This window comes from Triturus cristatus, chromosome 11, assembly GCF_964204655.1.
Source record: "Triturus cristatus chromosome 11, aTriCri1.1, whole genome shotgun sequence".
NCBI classification, from domain to species: Eukaryota; Metazoa; Chordata; class Amphibia; order Caudata; family Salamandridae; genus Triturus; species Triturus cristatus.
Genome location: NC_140594.1, coordinates 750649457 through 750670502, shown reverse-complemented (window position 1 = coordinate 750670502; position 21046 = coordinate 750649457).

The following is a 21046-nucleotide window of genomic DNA, read 5'->3' as shown; positions in this document are numbered from 1 at the left end:
GTAGGCCATAGTACGAGTCTAAGACATTAGCTATTAGGCCAGAGTGAGAGTTAAGACCTTAGCTATTAGGCCAGAGTAAGAGTTAAGACCTTAACCTGTAGGCCATAGTACGAGTCTAAGACCTTAGCTATTAGGCCAGAGTAAGAGTTAAGACCTTAACCAGTAGGCCAGAGTAAGAGTTAAGACCTTAGCTATTAGGCCAGAGTAAGAGTTAAGACCTTAACCAGTAGGCCAAAGTCAGAGTTAAGACCTTAACCTGTAGGCCAGAGCAAGAGTTAAGACCTTAACCTGTAGGCCATAGTACGAGTCTAAGACCTTAGCTATTAGGCCAGAGTAAGAGTTAAGACCTTAGCTATTAGGCCAGAGTAAGAGTTAAGACCTTAACCATTTGGCCAGAGTACGAGTCTAAGACCTTAGTTATTAGGCCAGAGTAAGAGTTAAGACCTTAACCAGTAGGCCAGAGTAAGAGTTAAGACCTTAACCTGTCGGCCATCGTACGAGTCTAAGACCTTAGCTATTAGGCCAGAGTAAGCGTTAAGACCTTAACCAGTAGGCCAGAGCAAGAGTTAAGACCTTATCCATTAGGCCAGAGTACGAGTCTAAGACCTTAGCTATTAGACCAGAGTAAGAGTTAAGACCTTAGCTATTAGGCCAGAGTAAGTGTTAAGAGCTTAGCTATTAGGCCAGAGTACGAGTCTAAGACCTTAGCTATTAGGCCAGAGTAAGAGTTAAGACCTTAACCAGTAGGCCAGAGTAAGAGTTAAGACCTTAGCTATTAGGCCAGAGTAAGAGTTAAGACCTTAACCAGTAGGCCAAAGTCAGAGTTAAGACCTTAACCTGTAGGCCAGAGCAAGAGTTAAGACCTTAACCTGTAGGCCATAGTACGAGTCTAAGACCTTAGCTATTAGGCCAGAGTAAGAGTTAAGACCTTAGCTATTAGGCCAGAGTAAGAGTTAAGACCTTAACCATTTGGCCAGAGTACGAGTCTAAGACCTTAGTTATTAGGCCAAAGTAAGAGTTAAGACCTTAACCAGTAGGCCAGAGTAAGAGTTAAGACCTTAACCTGTCGGCCATCGTACGAGTCTAAGACCTTAGCTATTAGGCCAGAGTAAGCGTTAAGACCTTAACCAGTAGGCCAGAGCAAGAGTTAAGACCTTATCCATTAGGCCAGAGTACGAGTCTAAGACCTTAGCTATTAGGCCAGAGTAAGAGTTAAGACCTTAGCTATTAGGCCAGAGTAAGTGTTAAGAGCTTAGCTATTAGGCTAGAGTACGAGTCTAAGACCTTAGCTATTAGGCCAGAGTAAGAGTTAAGACCTTAACCAGTAGGCGAGAGTACGAGTCTAAGACCTTAGCTATTAGGCCAGAGTAAGAGTTAAGACCTTAACCATTAGGCCAGAGTAAGAGTTAAGACATTAACCATTAGGCCAGAGTAAGAGTTAAGACCTTAACCAGTAGGCCAGAGTAAGAGTTAAGACCTTTACCATTAGGCCGGAATACGAGTCTAAGACCATAGCTATTAGGCCAGAGAAAGAGTTAAGACAATAACCAGTAGGCCAGAGTAAGAGTTAAGACCTTAACCATTAGGCCAGAGTACGAGTCTAAGACCTTAGTTATTATGCCAGAGTAAGAGTTAAGACCTTAACCAGTAGGCCAGAGTAAGAGTTAAGACCTTAACCAGTAGGCCAGGGTACGAGTCTAAGACATTAGCTATTAGGCCAGAGTGAGAGTTAAGACCTTAGCTATTAGGCCAGAGTAAGAGTTAAGACCTTAACCAGTAGGCCAGAATACGAGTCTAAGACCTTAGCTATTAGGCCAGAGTAAGAGTTAAGACCTTAGCTATTAGGCCAGAGTAAGAGTTAAGACCTTAACCAGTAGGCCAGAGTAAGAGTTAAGACCTTAGCTATTAGGCCAGAGTAAGAGTTAAGACCTTAACCAGTAGGCCAAAGTCAGAGTTAAGACCTTAACCTGTAGGCCAGAGCAAGAGTTAAGACCTTAACCTGTAGGCCATAGTATGAGTCTAAGACCTTAGCTATTAGGCCAGAGTAAGAGTTAAGACCTTAGCTATTAGGCCAGAGTAAGTGTTAAGAGCTTAGCTATTAGGCCAGAGTAAGAGTTAAGACCTTAACCAGTAGGCCAAAGTCAGAGTTAAGACCTTAACCTGTAGGCCAGAGCAAGAGTTAAGACCTTAACCAGTAGGCCAGAGTACGAGTCTAAGACCTTAGCTATTAGGCCAGAGTAAGAGTTAAGACCTTAACCTGTAGGCCATAGTACGAGTCTAAGACATTAGCTATTAGGCCAGAGTGAGAGTTAAGACCTTAGCTATTAGGCCAGAGTAAGAGTTAAGACCTTAACCAGTAGGCCATAATACGAGTCTAAGACCTTAGCTATTAGGCTAGAGTAAGAGTTAAGACCTTAGCTATTAGGCCAGAGTAAGAGTTAAGACCTTAACCAGTAGGCCAGAGTAAGAGTTAAGACCTTAGCTATTAGGCCAGAGTAATAGTTAAGACCTTAACCAGTAGGCCAAAGTCAGTGTTAAGACCTTAACCTGTAGGCCAGAGCAAGAGTTAAGACCTTAACCTGTAGGCCATAGTACGAGTCTAAGACCTTAGCTATTAGGCCAGAGTAAGAGTTAAGACCTTAACCATTAGGCCAGAGTAAGAGTTAAGACCTTAACCAGTAGGCCAGAGTAAGAGTTAAGACCTTTACCATTAGCCCGGAATACGAGTCTAAGACCTTAGCTATTAGGCCAGAGTAAGAGTTAAGACCTTAGCTATTAGGCCAGAGTAAGAGTTAAGACCTTAACCTGTAGGCCAGAGTAAGAGATAAGACCTTAACCATTGGGCCAGAGTACGAGTCTAAGACCTTAGCTATTAGGCCAGAGTAAGAGTTAAGACATTAACCTGTAGGCCAGAGTATGAGTCTAAGACCTTAGCTATTAGGCCAGAGTAAGAGTTAATACCTTAACCATTAGGCCAGAGTACGAGTCTAAGACCTTAGTTATTATGCCAGAGTAAGAGTTAAGACCTTAACCAGTAGGCCAGAGTAAGAGTTAAGACCTTAACCAGTAGGCCAGAGTACGAGTCTAAGACCTTAGCTATTAGGCCAGAGTAAGAGTCTAAGACCTTAGCTATGAAGCCAGAGTAAGAGTTAAGACCTTAACCAGTAGGCCAGAGTAAGAGTTAAGACCTTAACCATTAGGCCAGAGTACGAGTCTAAGACCTTAGCTATTATGCCAGAGTAAGAGTTAAGACCTTAACCAGTAGGCAGAGTAAGAGTTAAGACCTTAACCTGTAGGCCAGAGTAAGAGTTAAGACCTTAACCATTAGGCCAGAGTAAGAGTTAAGACCTTTACCATTAGGCCGGAATAGGAGTCTAAGACCTTAGCTATTAGGCCAGAGTAAGAGTTAAGACCTTAGCTATTAGGCCAGAGTAAGAGTTAAGACCTTAACCTGTAGGCCAGAGTACGAGTTAAGACCTTAACCTGTAGGCCATAGTACGAGTCTAAGACCTTAGTTATTAGGCCAGAGTAAAAGTTAAGACCTTAACCATTAGGCCAGAGTAAGAGTTAAGACCTTAACCAGTAGGCCAGAGTACGAGTTAAGACCTTAGCTATTAGGCCAGACTAAGAGTTAAGACCTTAATCAGTAGGCCAGAGTAAGAGTTAAGACCTTAACCATTAGGCCAGAGTACGAGTCTAAGACCTTAGCTATTAGGCCAGAGTAAGAGTTAAGACCTTAACCAGTAGGCCAAAGTCAGAGTTAAGACCTTAACCTGTAGGCCAGAGTAAGAGTTAAGACCTTAACCTGTAGGCCATAGTACGAGTCTAAGACCTTAGCTATTAGGCCAGAGTAAGAGTTAAGACCTTAGCTATTAGGCCAGAGTAAGAGTTAAGACCTTAACCATTAGGCCAGAGTACGAGTCTAAGACCTGAGCTATTAGGCCAGAGTAAGAGTTAAGACCTTAACCAGTAGGCCAGAGTAAGAGTTAAGACCTTAACCTGTAGGCCATAGTATGAGTCTAAGACCTTAGCTATTAGGCCAGAGTAAGAGTTAAGACCTTAGCTATTAGGCCAGAGTAAGTGTTAAGAGCTTAGCTATTAGGCTAGAGTACGAGTCTAAGACCTTAGCTATTAGGTCAGAGTAAGAGTTAAGACCTTAACCAGTAGGCCAGAGTACGAGTCTAAGACCTTAGCTATTAGGCCAGAGTAAGAGTTAAGACCTTAACCAGTAGACCAGAGTAAGAGTTAAGACCTTAGCTATTAGGCCAGAGTAAGAGTTAAGACCTTAACCAGTAGGCCAAAGTCAGAGTTAAGACCTTAACCTGTAGGCCAGAGCAAGAGTTAAGACCTTAACCTGTAGGCCATAGTACGAGTCTAAGACCTTAGCTATTAGGCCAGAGTAAGAGTTAAGACCTTAGCTATTAGGCCAGAGTAAGAGTTAAGACCTTAACCATTTGGCCAGAGTACGAGTCTAAGACCTTAGTTATTAGGCCAGAGTAAGAGTTAAGACCTTAACCAGTAGGCCAGAGTAAGAGTTAAGACCTTAACCTGTCGGCCATCGTACGAGTCTAAGACCTTAGCTATTAGGCCAGAGTAAGCGTTAAGACCTTAACCAGTAGGCCAGAGCAAGAGTTAAGACCTTATCCATTAGGCCAGAGTACGAGTCTAAGACCTTAGCTATTAGGCCAGAGTAAGAGTTAAGACCTTAGCTATTAGGCCAGAGTAAGTGTTAAGAGCTTAGCTATTAGGCTAGAGTATGAGTCTAAGACCTTAGATATTAGGCCAGAGTAAGAGTTAAGACCTTAACCAGTAGGCCAGAGTACGAGTCTAAGACCTTAGCTATTAGGCCAGAGTAAGAGTTAAGACCTTAACCATTAGGCCAGAGTAAGAGTTAAGACATTAACCATTAGGCCAGAGTAAGAGTTAAGACCTTAACCAGTAAGCCAGAGTAAGAGTTAAGACCTTTACCATTAGGCCGGAATACGAGTCTAAGACCTTAGCTATTAGGCCAGAGTAAGAGTTAAGACCATAACCAGTAGGCCAGAGTAAGAGTTAAGACCTTAACCTGTAGGCCATAGTACGAGTCTAAGACATTAGCTATTAGGCCAGAGTGAGAGTTAAGACCTTAGCTATTAGGCCAGAGTAAGAGTTAAGACCTTTGCTATTAGGCCAGAGTACGAGTCTAAGACCTTAGCTATTAGGCCAGAGTAAGAGTTAAGACCTTAACCAGTAGGCCAGAGTAAGAGTTAAGACCTTAGCTATTAGGCCAGAGTAAGAGTTAATACCTTAACCAGTAGGCCAAAGTCAGAGTTAAGACCTTAACCTGTAGGCCAGAGCAAGAGTTAAGACCTTAACCTGTAGGCCATAGTATGAGTCTAAGACCTTAGCTATTAGGCCAGAGTAAGAGTTAAGACCTTAGCTATTAGGCCAGAGTAAGTGTTAAGAGCTTAGCTATTAGGCCAGAGTACGAGTCTAAGACCTTAGCTATTAGGCCAGAGTAAGAGTTAAGACCTTAACCAGTAGGCCAGTGTAAGAGTTAAGACCTTAACCTGTCGGCCATCGTACGAGTCTAAGACCTTAGCTATTAGGCCAGAGTAAGCGTTAAGACCTTAACCAGTAGGCCAGAGCAAGAGTTAAGACCTTATCCATTAGGCCAGAGTACGAGTCTAAGACCTTAGCTATTAGGCCAGAGTAAGAGTTAAGACCTTAGCTATTAGGCCAGAGTAAGTGTTAAGAGCTTAGCTATTAGGCCAGAGTACGAGTCTAAGACCTTAGCTATTAGGCCAGAGTAAGAGTTAAGACCTTAACCAGTAGGCCAGAGTAAGAGTTAAGACCTTAGCTATTAGGCCAGAGTAAGAGTTAAGACCTTAACCAGTAGGCCAAAGTCAGAGTGAACTCTTGCTCTGGCCTACAGGTTAAGGTCTTAAGACCTTAACCTGTAGGCCATAGTACGAGTCTAAGACCTTAGCTATTAGGCCAGAGTAAGAGTTAAGACCTTAGCTATTAGGCCAGAGTAAGAGTTAAGACCTTAACCATTTGGCCAGAGTACGAGTCTAAGACCTTAGTTTTTAGGCCAGAGTAAGAGTTAAGACCTTAACCAGTAGGCCAGAGTAAGAGTTAAGACCTTAACCTGTCGGCCATCGTACGAGTCTAAGACCTTAGCTATTAGGCCAGAGTAAGCGTTAAGACCTTAACCAGTAGGCCAGAGCAAGAGTTAAGACCTTATCCATTAGGCCAGAGTACGAGTCTAAGACCTTAGCTATTAGGCCAGAGTAAGAGTTAAGACCTTAGCTATTAGGCCAGAGTAAGTGTTAAGAGCTTAGCTATTAGGCTAGAGTACGAGTCTAAGACCTTAGCTATTAGGCCAGAGTAAGAGTTAAGACCTTAACCAGTAGGCCAGAGTACGAGTCTAAGACCTTAGCTATTAGGCCAGAGTAAGAGTTAAGACCTTAACCATTAGGCCAGAGTAAGAGTTAAGACATTAACCATTAGGCCAGAGTAAGAGTTAAGACCTTAACCAGTAGGCCAAAGTAAGAGTTAAGACCTTTACCATTAGGCCGGAATACGAGTCTAAGACCATAGCTATTAGGCCAGAGAAAGAGTTAAGACCATAACCAGTAGGCCAGAGTAAGAGTTAAGACCTTAACCATTAGGCCAGAGTACGAGTCTAAGACCTTAGTTATTATGCCAGAGTAAGAGTTAAGACCTTAACCAGTAGGCCAGAGTAAGAGTTAAGACCTTAACCAGTAGGCCAGAGTACGAGTCTAAGACCTTAGCTATTAGGCCAGAGTAAGAGTTAAGACCTTAACCTGTAGGCCATAGTACGAGTCTAAGACATTAGCTATTAGGCCAGAGTGAGAGTTAAGACCTTAGCTATTAGGCCAGAGTAAAAGTTAAGACCTTAACCAGTAGGCCAGAATACGAGTCTAAGACCTTAGCTATTAGGCCAGAGTAAGAGTTAAGACCTTAGCTATTAGGCCAGAGTAAGAGTTAAGACCTTAACCAGTAGGCCAGAGTAAGAGTTAAGACCTTAGCTATTAGGCCAGAGTAAGAGTTAAGACCTTAACCAGTAGGCCAAAGTCAGAGTTAAGACCTTAACCTGTAGGCCAGAGCAAGAGTTAAGACCTTAACCTGTAGGCCATAGTATGAGTCTAAGACCTTAGCTATTAGGCCAGAGTAAGAGTTAAGACCTTAGCTATTAGGCCAGAGTAAGTGTTAAGAGCTTAGCTATTAGGCCAGAGTAAGAGTTAAGACCTTAACCAGTAGGCCAAAGTCAGAGTTAAGACCTTAACCTGTAGGCCAGAGCAAGAGTTAAGACCTTAACCAGTAGGCCAGAGTACGAGTCTAAGACCTTAGCTATTAGGCCAGAGTAAGAGTTAAGACCTTAACCTGTAGGCCATAGTACGAGTCTAAGACATTAGCTATTAGTCCAGAGTGAGAGTTAAGACGTTAGCTATTAGGCCAGAGTAAGAGTTAAGACCTTAACCAGTAGGCCAGAATACGAGTCTAAGACCTTAGCTATTAGGCCAGAGTAAGAGTTAAGACCTTAGCTATTAGGCCAGAGTAAGAGTTAAGACCTTAACCAGTAGGCCAGAGTAAGAGTTAAGACCTTAGCTATTAGGCCAGAGTAAGAGTTAAGACCTTAACCAGTAGGCCAAAGTCAGAGTTAAGACCTTAACCTGTAGGCCAGAGCAAGAGTTAAGACCTTAACCTGTAGGCCATAGTACGAGTCTAAGACCTTAGCTATTAGGCCAGAGTAAGAGTTAAGACCTTAACCATTAGGCCAGAGTAAGAGTTAAGACCTTAACCAGTAGGCCAGAGTAAGAGTTAAGACCTTTACCATTAGCCCGGAATACGAGTCTAAGACCTTAGCTATTAGGCCAGAGTAAGAGTTAAGACCTTAGCTATTAGGCCAGAGTAAGAGTTAAGACCTTAACCTGTAGGCCAGAGTAAGAGATAAGACCTTAACCATTGGGCCAGAGTACGAGTCTAAGACCTTAGCTATTAGGCCAGAGTAAGAGTTAAGACATTAACCTGTAGGCCAGAGTATGAGTCTAAGACCTTAGCTATTAGGCCAGAGTAAGAGTTAATATCTTAACCATTAGGCCAGAGTACGAGTCTAAGACCTTAGTTATTATGCCAGAGTAAGAGTTAAGACCTTAACCAGTAGGCCAGAGTACGAGTCTAAGACCTTAGCTATTAGGCCAGAGTAAGAGTCTAAGACCTTAGCTATTAAGCCAGAGTAAGAGTTAAGACCTTAACCAGTAGGCCAGAGTAAGAGTTAAGACCTTAACCATTAGGCCAGAGTACGAGTCTAAGACCTTAGCTATTATGCCAGAGTAAGAGTTAAGACCTTAACCAGTAGGCAGAGTAAGAGTTAAGACCTTAACCTGTAGGCCAGAGTAAGAGTTAAGACCTTAACCATTAGGCCAGAGTAAGAGTTAAGACCTTTACCATTAGGCCGGAATACAAGTCTAAGACCTTAGCTATTAGGCCAGAGTAAGAGTTAAGACCTTAGCTATTAGGCCAGAGTAAGAGTTAAGACCTTAACCTGTAGGCCAAAGTAAGAGTTAAGACCTTAACCTGTAGGCCAGAGTACGAGTTAAGACCTTAACCTGTAGGCCATAGTACGAGTCTAAGACCTTAGTTATTAGGCCAGAGTAAAAGTTAAGACCTTAACCATTAGGCCAGAGTAAGAGTTAAGACCTTAACCAGTAGGCCAGAGTACGAGTTAAGACCTTAGCTATTAGGCCAGACTAAGAGTTAAGACCTTAATCAGTAGGCCAGAGTAAGAGTTAAGACCTTAACCATTAGTTTCAACAGATTTCGGCGGTATATGTAATAGGGAATAGGCGCCACAAATATTCACACTTCCAGTATTCGCTGTCACTTACTAATTACGAACGGTGCTAAAAGGTGAGGGAGAACCACCAGCCTCCCCCAAAGGATTTGTGGCAAAAGCAACAAAAATGCATACATTAAACACCCTAGCACACGTTATTTTATGATTAAGGTCAATTTCCCATATTATTCATAGTATAAAAAACACAAGCGAAGTCTTTTCGTTTTTCTGTCTTTTAATCCATTCGAGTGTTCTTTAGCCTCTTTAGCCAACACGTGTTTCGTCGTCTCTGTAGTCTAATACACACGACTTGTTCACGGCTAAATAAGAAAACACACAGTACGGTGTTTCAGTTTCAACAAACGAAAAAAGCTTAAGGGGCAATAGTTTACAATTATATAACGAGTTGTTACATTGATTGTGAGCGTGTCTGTGCATATACAACACAAAAGTGAGTTTAGAAACAGTTGTGGGAGGGTATTTTAACATTGCATACCCTTCACTTTTGGTTAGGAAGAGATTGAAAAACACACATGTGAATAGTGAAGGTTGTATGTGATTGAAATTAAATCTATATGAAAGATTCCCTGTGTCTCATACAACCTTAACCCAGGAAAAGGAACCTAAGTGCATATAGAAGTCCAAAGGACAGGACCACCATTCTGGTCCAAAATGATAAAAGCCATGGGTGAAAAGCAAAACCACTAAAATCCAATCTTAAAACCATGCATTTAATATCAGGAAGGACATAGAAATCCAAAGAACAAACCTGTACTGTAATAAACAGAGTAATCTGAGGGGAAACAGGAGAAAAATGTATACACTGATATCAGTATACATAATATATAAATAAGGTGATAAAATGATTAAGTGTCCACAAACTCAGAAGAGAGGAAAACTAAATACGTACTCCTATTGTGGCGATAATTCCAGGCCACAATAATCCTGTGGCGTGGGGTACACGAGCAAATCCTTCTTAAGAGCGAGTCAGTTAATTGGTGCTCTGTATGGGTTGTCAATCCACAACCCTCGTTAATCCCTGGTTTCACGTCTTCATCAAGACACTGAAATAAACAGGAAATCAATGTTTTGCTAAATCTAACTTCACAATTTTCTTACTCAAGAAAATATTCTTTACTTCACTAATGTGAAGTTGGTGCTTAAAAAGTGTCAAGCACGTCCTGTCCGGTTGCTGTCTTATTACTTACTTAAGGTTTGTAGACTCCTTAACTCGTAACGAACGTCTCCCCACGCCGGTCTCCTCGAGTGCGAGTGCCGGGTTGCCGAGTAACCATTCTAAATAAACGTATTTGCGTGATCATGTGACCACGCGTAGCGCAATCACGTAGATTTCCAAGTATCGCGTTATTTACGTATGGGTGAGATAAAGTAATGTTTGTGAATTCGATTATTAGGTAGGTGGCATAAATATAGGCGGTTCTAATGTCGGTGATATCAATCTCACTGTGACAGAACCAAATATCGGTAGTACTGTAGATTTAATCAGAATAACATGATCACGTGAACCCATATGTCGCGTGACCGTATCGGAATTCCGAAAAATGCGCCATGTTTGTATGGGCAGTGGCAGTAAAAAAAGGTCAGTACGGAAAATATAAAATAAAGTAATATTTGTAAATTCAATTATTAGGTAGGTTGCATAAATATAGGCGGTTCTAAAGTCGGTGATATCAATCTCAGTGCGACAGACCCAAATATCGGTAGTACTGTAGATTTAATCAGAATAACACGATCACGTGAACCCATATGTCGCGTGGCCGTATCGGAATTCCGAAAAATGCGCCATGTTTGTATAAGCAATGTCAGTAAAAGTCTCTGGATTTCAAAGCACGGATAAAACATATGGGCAAGACCAAAAAAGCAGGTTTTTTTTGGATTCTACGAACGATAGGTTATATACAGAGCATCTCTCTTAGATGCCACTTAATAACGATTTGTTAACATCCAATCAAGTCCGCAATGCAAAGAATAGCCTTATGTGTCAAGGAACTCTCCTATAGAAGCCGGACCTAAACCAACACGCAATTTGATATTTATGAGTGAGGTGAAGTCGGTTTTTTAAAATAGTCATTCAACTATCTCATTATGTGTATGTTACTAGTCCCTCTGGTTACAAGGTCAATTTCAGTGACTATTTCGTGTGGGTGACATCATATATATAGGGTAAATGGCTAATACATCATTTAACCTTTTTTACATTGCAGTACAATTTTTTATTCTGTCATGCTACAATATTATTTTTCTTATGATTTACGTTTTGTTGGTTCTGCAATAACAATTTCTTTATAAGGTAGGCTCAAATCTACACACATATCTTGTGTCCAAAGCATACTAGAAAAGAAGAGACGGATCAGCCAAAACATCACCTCTTCCAACTCTTAGATATTTGTAGATGTGCATAGTTCGCATTCAGAAATTCTATTTCCCCAAGAAATAATGCATCTCCTGGTCCACATTCATCCCTACTTCAGTTGTTCGTAGTTTGAGGATCCAAGATGCCTCATTTCTACGCAGTTGCAATTCTCTATTGCCTCCCCTAGGGTGTCTCGGAGTTTGTTCTATCCCATAGAACGCAAAATCTTTATGAGGTCCTTGTTTGTGGCAGGATGCAATGTGTGTCGCTATCGGGTACCTGAGGTCGCCCTGTTTAACCGCCCTCATGTGTTCCCCAATCCTTTCACGCAGTGGTCTTATAGTACTTCCTACATACTTTATATGGCATCTACATTCTATTATGTACACCACATAATTCGAACTGCAGTTGATATTGGTATCAATTGTATAACACTTATCGTTTGGGCCCATGAAGTCCAATTTGTTTTTGACTGCCCATTTGCAGGCGGTACAGTGCCCACACCCATGGAAACCCTTCGATTGAGCTGTCAGCCAATTGGTGTTTGTTTTCAGAATAGGGTAGCTTGGGCTTAGAAGGTTCTTTAGGCACATGCCTCTCTTATAAGTTATTTCAGGATTTCTGTTAATTGCACTGGATAATGTTACATCTTCTTTTAGGATGTGCCAATGTCTGTTTAGGCTTCTACTAATAACACTTGACAGAGTGTTGTAGTTGGTGATGAACCTAACCTTATTGTCCTTGTTTTTCTTTTTTGCATTTTCTTTCAGGGTTTGTACTCTCTCTATCCTTTCTATCCTGTTTTTCGCTTTAGTCAGTATGCCTCCACCATAGCCTCGTTGTTTAAAACGTTGTGTCATGGCAGCAGTGCATATCTTAAACTCCTGTTCTGAGCTACAGTTGCGTCTCGCCCGCACAAACTCCCCATAGGGGATGGCATTGATTTGATGTGCTGGATGTGCGCTAGATGCGTGTAAGATAGTGTTGCCGGCTGTGCTTTTACGGTAAAGTCTGCTGTTAATTTGTTCGTCTACGATGTACAGTTCAATATCCAGAAATGCTATCTTTTCTTTACTAAATTCATACGTGAATCTAATGTTCATTGTATTTCTGTTCAGATGTTCCACGAACTCCATAAGAATATCAGTATCTCCCCTCCAAATCATAAGACAGTCGTCTATATATCTGCCCCAAAACATAATATGATCTGTCCATTTTGAGCCATCTGGGCCCCAGATCCATCTCTCTTCCAGCCAACCCATAAAGAGGTTGGCATACGAAGGAGAGAACCTGGAGCCCATGGCTACGCCCTGTTTCTGTCGGAACCAATTGTTTTTGAAAATGAAAACATTATTGTCTAAAATCAGTTCGATCATTGTAATCAACATTTCTGTATGTTCCCATGTACTTGCTGAGCGTCTACTAAGTATTTTTCTTATGGCTAGTAGTCCGCACTCTCTTCTGATGCTCGTATAAAGAGCTGTGACATCAAGGGTTACTAATGTCATTTCTTTGTCCCATGTTATGTCTGCCAGTAGCCCTAGCACATGTTTTGTGTCCCGTATATATGATGGTAGGTTGTTGACCATGGGTTTGAGGAAGATGTCAACATATTCAGATAATCTTTCTGTTGGGCCCTCTATCCCTGATATTATGGGTCTCCCCGGTGGAAAAGGCATGTTCTTATGTACCTTAGGGAGTGTGTAGATGCATGGGAATCTGGGTCTATCTACTCGTAGGTAGCTATATTCTTCTTGGTCCAAGATACCCATCCCATGCCATTGTTTCAAGTATGAATTTATGTGTTCCGTCAGTTTCCAAATGGGATTGACAGTTAGTGATTCATAACATTCCGTGTCCCCAAGTTGTGTCAAAATTTGATTGTCATAGTCTGCAGTACTCATAATGACAATGTTACCCCCCTTATCCGCTTCCTTGATAGTAATGCTCTCATCGTTTCTCATTGTTTTTAATGATTTTCTTTCCCCTTGTGTCAAATTATCTCTAATCATGTGTGATCCCCGTTTTTTAGAATCAAATTTGTCCAAATCATTCAACACAAGTCTGTGAAATATATCAATTGTGTTGCCTGCGTGTAAGGTTGGTGTCCATTTTGATCTCTCTTTCAAACCACTTGAAATCTGTCTGTCATTCATAATATTCAGATCTCTCATGATGATATCAGTGGTGACTAATTCATCTTCACAGTCTGTAAGTGAAAGTAATAGTCTTGTATCAATGATTTCTTGAATAGTGATTTCACTCAGAGGGTTAGATTGCTGAGTAGCATTCATTCTTTTATTCACATCATCACACATCATAAAGTGCTTCTTAATCTTAAGTTTTCTGACAAATTTAAACAAGTCAATTTTCAGATTGATCACATTCCCATCATTTTTCGGACAAAAACTTAAACCTTTTTGTAATAGAGACACATCATCAATGTTAAGGGTTTTGGCGGATAGGTTGATAATACTAACATTGTCTACTTCTTTTTGTTCCATGACCTTGTTCTCATGCCTTGTTGTTCCTCTCTTTGTACCTCCTCTCTGCCCTCTCCTTGTTTTGGATTTGTCATAGGACGACGGTTTTGTTCCCTGTTTCCCTTTTTTATTCTCATAACTTCTTTTAAAAAACGATTCTCATTGCCTGTTGTGTCTGTTGAGCTATCTCCTAGTTCTGAGCCACTGGAGGCAGGGGTTTCAAGTGATGTGGTGCTTGAATTAATGGAGCTCGCCAATCTGGGTGCAATTGTATCATCTTTAGTTATCAAATAATCATATTTTTTCGCAAAGGTGAAGACTCTACCATTTAGGTAGTCCACCTCATCTCTCTTCAATTTCTTGGTCTTGCGCATTTTGATTTCTGATAGATGCTGCTTCATGATATCATTTAAGATATTATAGTTTTTTTCGGTGGCTTCAGGTAGATTTAGTGATTTGATTTGACGAAACACGTGTTGGCTAAAGAGGCTAAAGAACACTCGAATGGATTAAAAGACAGAAAAACGAAAAGACTTCGCTTGTGTTTTTTATACTATGAATAATATGGGAAATTGACCTTAATCATACCTTAACCATTAGGCCAGAGTACGAGTCTAAGACCTTAGCTATTAGGCCAGAGTAAGAGTTAAGACCTTAACCAGTAGGCCAAAGTCAGAGTTAAGACCTTAACCTGTAGGCCAGAGTAAGAGTTAAGACCTAAACCTGTAGGCCATAGTACGAGTCTAAGACCTTAGCTATTGGGCCAGAGTAAGAGTTAAGACCTTAGCTATTAGGCCAGAGTAAGAGTTAAGACCTTAACCATTAGGCCAGAGTACGAGTCTAAGACCTGAGCTATTAGGCCAGAGTAAGAGTTAAGACCTTAACCAGTAGGCCAGAGTAAGAGTTAAGACCTTAACCTGTAGGCCATAGTATGAGTCTAAGACCTTAGCTATTAGGCCAGAGTAAGAGTTAAGACCTTAGCTATTAGGCTAGAGTAAGTGTTAAGAGCTTAGCTATTAGGCTAGAGTACGAGTCTAAGACCTTAGCTATTAGGTCAGAGTAAGAGTTAAGACCTTAACCAGTAGGCCAGAGTACGAGTCTAAGACCTTAGCTATTAGGCGAGAGTAAGAGTTAAGACCTTAACCATTAGGCCAGAGTAAGAGTTAAGACCTTAACCAGTAGGCCAGAGTAAGAGTTAAGACCTTTACCATTAGGCCGGAATACGAGTCTAAGACCTTAGCTATTAGGCCAGAGTAAGAGTTAAGACCTTAGCTATTAGGCCAGAGTAAGAGTTAAGACCTTAACCTGTAGGCCAGAGTAAGAGATAAGACCTTAACCATTGGGCCAGAGTACAAGTCTAAGACCTTAGCTATTAGGCCAGAGTAAGAGTTAAGACATTAACCTGTAGGCCAGAGTATGAGTCTAAGACCTTAGCTATTAGGCCAGAGTAAGAGTTAATACCTTAACCATTAGGCCAGAGTACGAGTCTAAGACCTTAGTTATTATGCCAGAGTAAGAGTTAAGACCTTAACCAGTAGGCCAGAGTAAGAGTTAAGACCTTAACCAGTAGGCCAGAGTACGAGTCTAAGACCTTAGCTATTAGGCCAGAGTAAGAGTCTAAGACCTTAGCTATTAAGCCAGAGTAAGAGTTAAGACCTTAACCAGTAGGCCAGAGTAAGAGTTAAGACCTTAACCATTAGGCCAGAGTACGAGTCTAGGACCTTCGCTATTATGCCAGAGTAAGAGTTAAGACCTTAACCAGTAGGCAGAGTAAGAGTTAAGACCTTAACCTGTAGGCCAGAGTAAGAGTTAAGACCTTAACCATTAGGCCAGAGTAAGAGTTAAGACCTTTACCATTAGGCCGGAATACGAGTCTAAGACCTTAGCTATTAGGCCAGAGTAAGAGTTAAGACCTTAGCTATTAGGCCAGAGTAAGAGTTAAGACCTTAACCTGTAGGCCAAAGTAAGAGTTAAGACCTTAACCTGTAGGCCAGAGTACGAGTTAAGACCTTAACCTGTAGGCCATAGTACGAGTCTAAGACCTTAGTTATTAGGACCGAGTAAAAGTTAAGACCTTAACCATTAGGCCAGAGTAAGAGTTAAGACCTTAACCAGTAGGCCAGAGTACGAGTTAAGACCTTAGCTATTAGGCCAGACTAAGAGTTAAGACCTTAATCAGTAGGCCAGAGTAAGAGTTAAGACCTTAACCATTAGGCCAGAGTACGAGTCTAAGACCTTAGCTATTAGGCCAGAGTAAGAGTTAAGACCTTAACCAGTAGGCCAAAGTCAGAGTTAAGACCTTAACCTGTAGGCCAGAGTAAGAGTTAAGACCTTAACCATTAGGCCAGAGTACGAGTCTAAGACCTGAGCTATTAGGCCAGAGTAAGAGTTAAGACCTTAACCAGTAGGCCAGAGTAAGAGTTAAGACCTTAACCATTAGGCCAGAGTACAGGTCTAAGACCTGAGCTATTAGGCCAGAGTAAGAGTTAAGACCTTAACCAGTAGGCCAGAGTAAGAGTTAAGACCTTAACCTGTAGGCCAGAGCAAGAGTTAAGACCTTATCCATTAGGCCAGAGTACGAGTCTAACACCTTAGCTATTAGGCCAGAGTAAGAGTTAAGACCTTAGCTATTAGGCCAGAGTACGAGTCTAAGACCTTAGCTATTAGGCCAGAGTAAGAGTTAAGACCTTAACCAGTAGACCAGAGTAAGAGTTAAGACCTTAGCTATTAGGCCAGAGTAAGAGTTAAGACCTTAACCAGTAGGCCAAAGTCAGAGTTAAGACCTTAACCTGTAGGCCAGAGCAAGAGTTAAGACCTTAACCTGTAGGCCATAGTACGAGTCTAAGACCTTAGCTATTAGGCCAGAGTAAGAGTTAAGACCTTAGCTATTAGGCCAGAGTAAGAGTTAAGACCTTAACCATTTGGCCAGAGTACGAGTCTAAGACCTTAGTTATTAGGCCAGAGTAAGAGTTAAGACCTTAACCAGTAGGCCAGAGTAAGAGTTAAGACCTTAACCTGTCGGCCATCGTACGAGTCTAAGACCTTAGCTATTAGGCCAGAGTAAGCGTTAAGACCTTAACCAGTAGGCCAGAGCAAGAGTTAAGACCTTATCCATTAGGCCAGAGTACGAGTCTAAGACCTTAGCTATTAGGCCAGAGTAAGAGTTAAGACCTTAGCTATTAGGCCAGAGTAAGTGTTAAGAGCTTAGCTATTAGGCTAGAGTATGAGTCTAAGACCTTAGCTATTAGGCCAGAGTAAGAGTTAAGACCTTAACCAGTAGGCCAGAGTACGAGTCTAAGACCTTAGCTATTAGGCCAGAGTAAGAGTTAAGACCTTAGCTATTAGGCCAGAGTAAGTGTTAAGAGCTTAGCTATTAGGCCAGAGTACGAGTCTAAGACCTTAGCTATTAGGCCAGAGTAAGAGTTAAGACCTTAACCAGTAGGCCAGAGTAAGAGTTAAGACCTTAGCTATTAGGCCAGAGTAAGAGTTAAGACCTTAACCAGTAGGCCAAAGTCAGAGTTAACTCTTGCTCTGGCCTACAGGTTAAGGTCTTAAGACCTTAACCTGTAGGCCATAGTACGAGTCTAAGACCTTAGCTATTAGGCCAGAGTAAGAGTTAAGACCTTAGCTATTAGGCCAGAGTAAGAGTTAAGACCTTAACCATTTGGCCAGAGTACGAGTCTAAGACCTTAGTTATTAGGCCAGAGTAAGAGTTAAGACCTTAACCAGTAGGCCAGAGTAAGAGTTAAGACCTTAACCTGTCGGCCATCGTACGAGTCTAAGACCTTAGCTATTAGGCCAGAGTAAGCGTTAAGACCTTAACCAGTAGGCCAGAGCAAGAGTTAAGACCTTATCCATTAGGCCAGAGTACGAGTCTAAGACCTTAGCTATTAGGCCAGAGTAAGAGTTAAGACCTTAGCTATTAGGCCAGAGTAAGTGTTAAGAGCTTAGCTATTAGGCTAGAGTACGAGTCTAAGACCTTAGCTATTAGGCCAGAGTAAGAGTTAAGACCTTAACCAGTAGGCCAGAGTACGAGTCTAAGACCTTAGCTATTAGGCCAGAGTAAGAGTTAAGACCTTAACCATTAGGCCAGAGTAAGAGTTAAGACATTAACCATTAGGCCAGAGTAAGAGTTAAGACCTTAACCAGTAGGCCAGAGTAAGAGTTAAGACCTTTACCATTAGGCCGGAATACGAGTCTAAGACCATAGCTATTAGGCCAGAGAAAGAGTTAAGACCATAACCAGTAGGCCAGAGTAAGAGTTAAGACCTTAACCATTAGGCCAGAGTACGAGTCTAAGACCTTAGTTATTATGCCAGAGTAAGAGTTAAGACCTTAACCAGTAGGCCAGAGTAAGAGTTAAGACCTTAACCAGTAGGCCAGAGTACGAGTCTAAGACCTTAGCTATTAGGCCAGAGTAAGAGTTAAGACCTTAACCTGTAGGCCATAGTACGAGTCTAAGACATTAGCTATTAGGCCAGAGTGAGAGTTAAGACCTTAGCTATTAGGCCAGAGTAAGAGTTAAGACCTTAACCTGTAGGCCAGAATACGAGTCTAAGACCTTAGCTATTAGGCCAGAGTAAGAGTTAAGACCTTAGCTATTAGGCCAGAGTAAGAGTTAAGACCTTAACCAGTAGGCCAGAGTAAGAGTTAAGACCTTAGCTATTAGGCCAGAGTAAGAGTTAAGACCTTAACCTGTAGGCCAGAGCAAGAGTTAAGACCTTAACCTGTAGGCCATAGTATGAGTCTAAGACCTTAGCTATTAGGCAAGAGTAAGAGTTAAGACCTTAGCTATTAGGCCAGAGTAAGTGTTAAGAGCTTAGCTATTAGGCCAGAGTAAGAGTTAAGACCTTAACCAGTAGGCCAAAGTCAGAGTTAAGACCTTAACCTGTAGGCCAGAGCAAGAGTTAAGACCTTAACCAGTAGGCCAGAGTACGAGTCTAAGACCTTAGCTATTAGGCCAGAGTAAGAGTTAAGACCTTAACCTGTAGGCCATAGTACGAGTCTAAGACATTAGCTATTAGGCCAGAGTGAGAGTTAAGACGTTAGCTATTAGGCCAGAAGTAAGAGTTAAGACCTTAACCAGTAGGCCAGAATACGAGTCTAAGACCTTAGCTATTTGGCCAGAGTAAGAGTTAAGACCTTAGCTATTAGGCCAGAGTAAGAGTTAAGACCTTAACCAGTAGGCCAGAGTAAGAGTTAAGACCTTAGCTAGTAGGCCAGAGTAAGAGTTAAGACCTTAACCAGTAGGCCAAAGTCAGAGTTAAGACCTTAACCTGTAGGCCAGAGCAAGAGTTAAGACCTTAACCTGTAGGCCATAGTACGAGTCTAAGACCTTAGCTATTAGGCCAGAGTAAGAGTTAAGACCTTAACCATTAGGCCAGAGTAAGAGTTAAGACCTTAACCAGTAGGCCAGAGTAAGAGTTAAGACCTTTACCATTAGCCCGGAATACGAGTCTAAGACCTTAGCTATTAGGCCAGAGTAAGAGTTAAGACCTTAGCTATTAGGCCAGAGTAAGAGTTAAGACCTTAACCTGTAGGCCAGAGTAAGAGATAAGACCTTAACCATTGGGCCAGAGTACGAGTCTAAGACCTTAGCTATTAGGCCAGAGTAAGAGTTAAGACATTAACCTGTAGGCCAGAGTATGAGTCTAAGACCTTAGCTATTAGGCCAGAGTAAGAGTTAATATCTTAACCATTAGGCCAGAGTACGAGTCTAAGACCTTAGTTATTATGCCAGAGTAAGAGTTAAGACCTTAACCAGTAGGCCAGAGTACGAGTCTAAGACCTTAGCTATTAGGCCAGAGTAAGAGTCTAAGACCTTAGCTATTAAGCCAGAGTAAGAGTTAAGACCTTAACCAGTAGGCCAGAGTAAGAGTTAAGACCTTAACCATTAGGCCAGAGTACGAGTCTAAGACCTTAGCTATTATGCCAGAGTAAGAGTTAAGACCTTAACCAGTAGGCAGAGTAAGAGTTAAGACCTTAACCTGTAGGCCAGAGTAAGAGTTAAGACCTTAACCATTAGGCCAGAGTAAGAGTTAAGACCTTTACCATTAGGCCGGAATACGAGTCTAAGACCTTAGCTATTAGGCCAGAGTAAGAGTTAAGACCTTAGCTATTAGGCCAGAGTAAGAGTTAAGACCTTAACCTGTAGGCCAAAGTAAGAGTTAAGACCTTAACCTGTAGGCCAGAGTACGAGTTAAGACCTTAACCTGTAGGCCATAGTACGAGTCTAAGACCTTAGTTATTAGGCCAGAGTAAAAGTTAAGACCTTAACCATTAGGCCAGAGTAAGAGTTAAGACCTTAACCAGTAGGCCAGAGTACGAGTTAAGACCTTAGCTATTAGGCCAGACTAAGAGTTAAGACCTTAATCAGTAGGCCAGAGTAAGAGTTAAGACCTTAACCATTAGGCCAGAGTACGAGTCTAAGACCTTAGCTATTAGGCCAGAGTAAGAGTTAAGACCTTAACCAGTAGGCCAAAGTCAGAGTTAAGACCTTAACCTGTAGGCCAGAGTAAGAGTTAAGACCTTAACCTGTAGGCCATAGTACGAGTCTAAGACCTTAGCTATTAGGCCAGAGTAAGAGTTAAGACCTTAGCTATTAGGCCAGAGTAAGAGTTAAGACCTTAACCATTAGGCCAGAGTACGAGTCTAAGACCTGAGCTATTAGGCCAGAGTAAGAGTTAAGACCTTAACCAGTAGGCCAGAGTAAGAGTTAAGACCTTAACCTGTAGGCCATAGTATGAGTCTAAGACCTTAGCTATTAGGCCAGAGTAAGAGTTAAGACCTTAGCTATTAGGCTAGAGTAAGTGTTAAGAGCTTAGCTATTAGGCTAGAGTACGAGTCTAAGACCTTAGCTATTATGTCAGAGTAAGAGTTAAGACCTTAACCAGTAGGCCAGAGTACGAGTCAAAGACCTTAGCTATTAGGCCAGAGTAAGAGTTAAGACCTTAACCATTAGGCCAGAGTAAGAGTTAAGACCTTAACCAGTAGGCCAGAGTAAGAGTTAAGACCTTTACCATTAGGCCGGAATACGAGTCTAAGACCTTAGCTATTAGGCCAGAGTAAGAGTTAAGACCTTAGCTATTAGGCCAGAGTAAGAGTTAATACCTTAACCATTAGGCCAGAGTACGAGTCTAAGACCTTAGTTATTATGCCAGAGTAAGAGTTAAGACCTTAACCAGTAGGCCAGAGTAAGAGTTAAGACCTTAACCAGTAGGCCAGAGTACGAGTCTAAGACCTTAGCTATTAGGCCAGAGTAAGAGTCTAAGACCTTAGCTATTAAGCCAGAGTAAGAGTTAAGACCTTAACCAGTAGGCCAGAGTAAGAGTTAAGACCTTAACCATT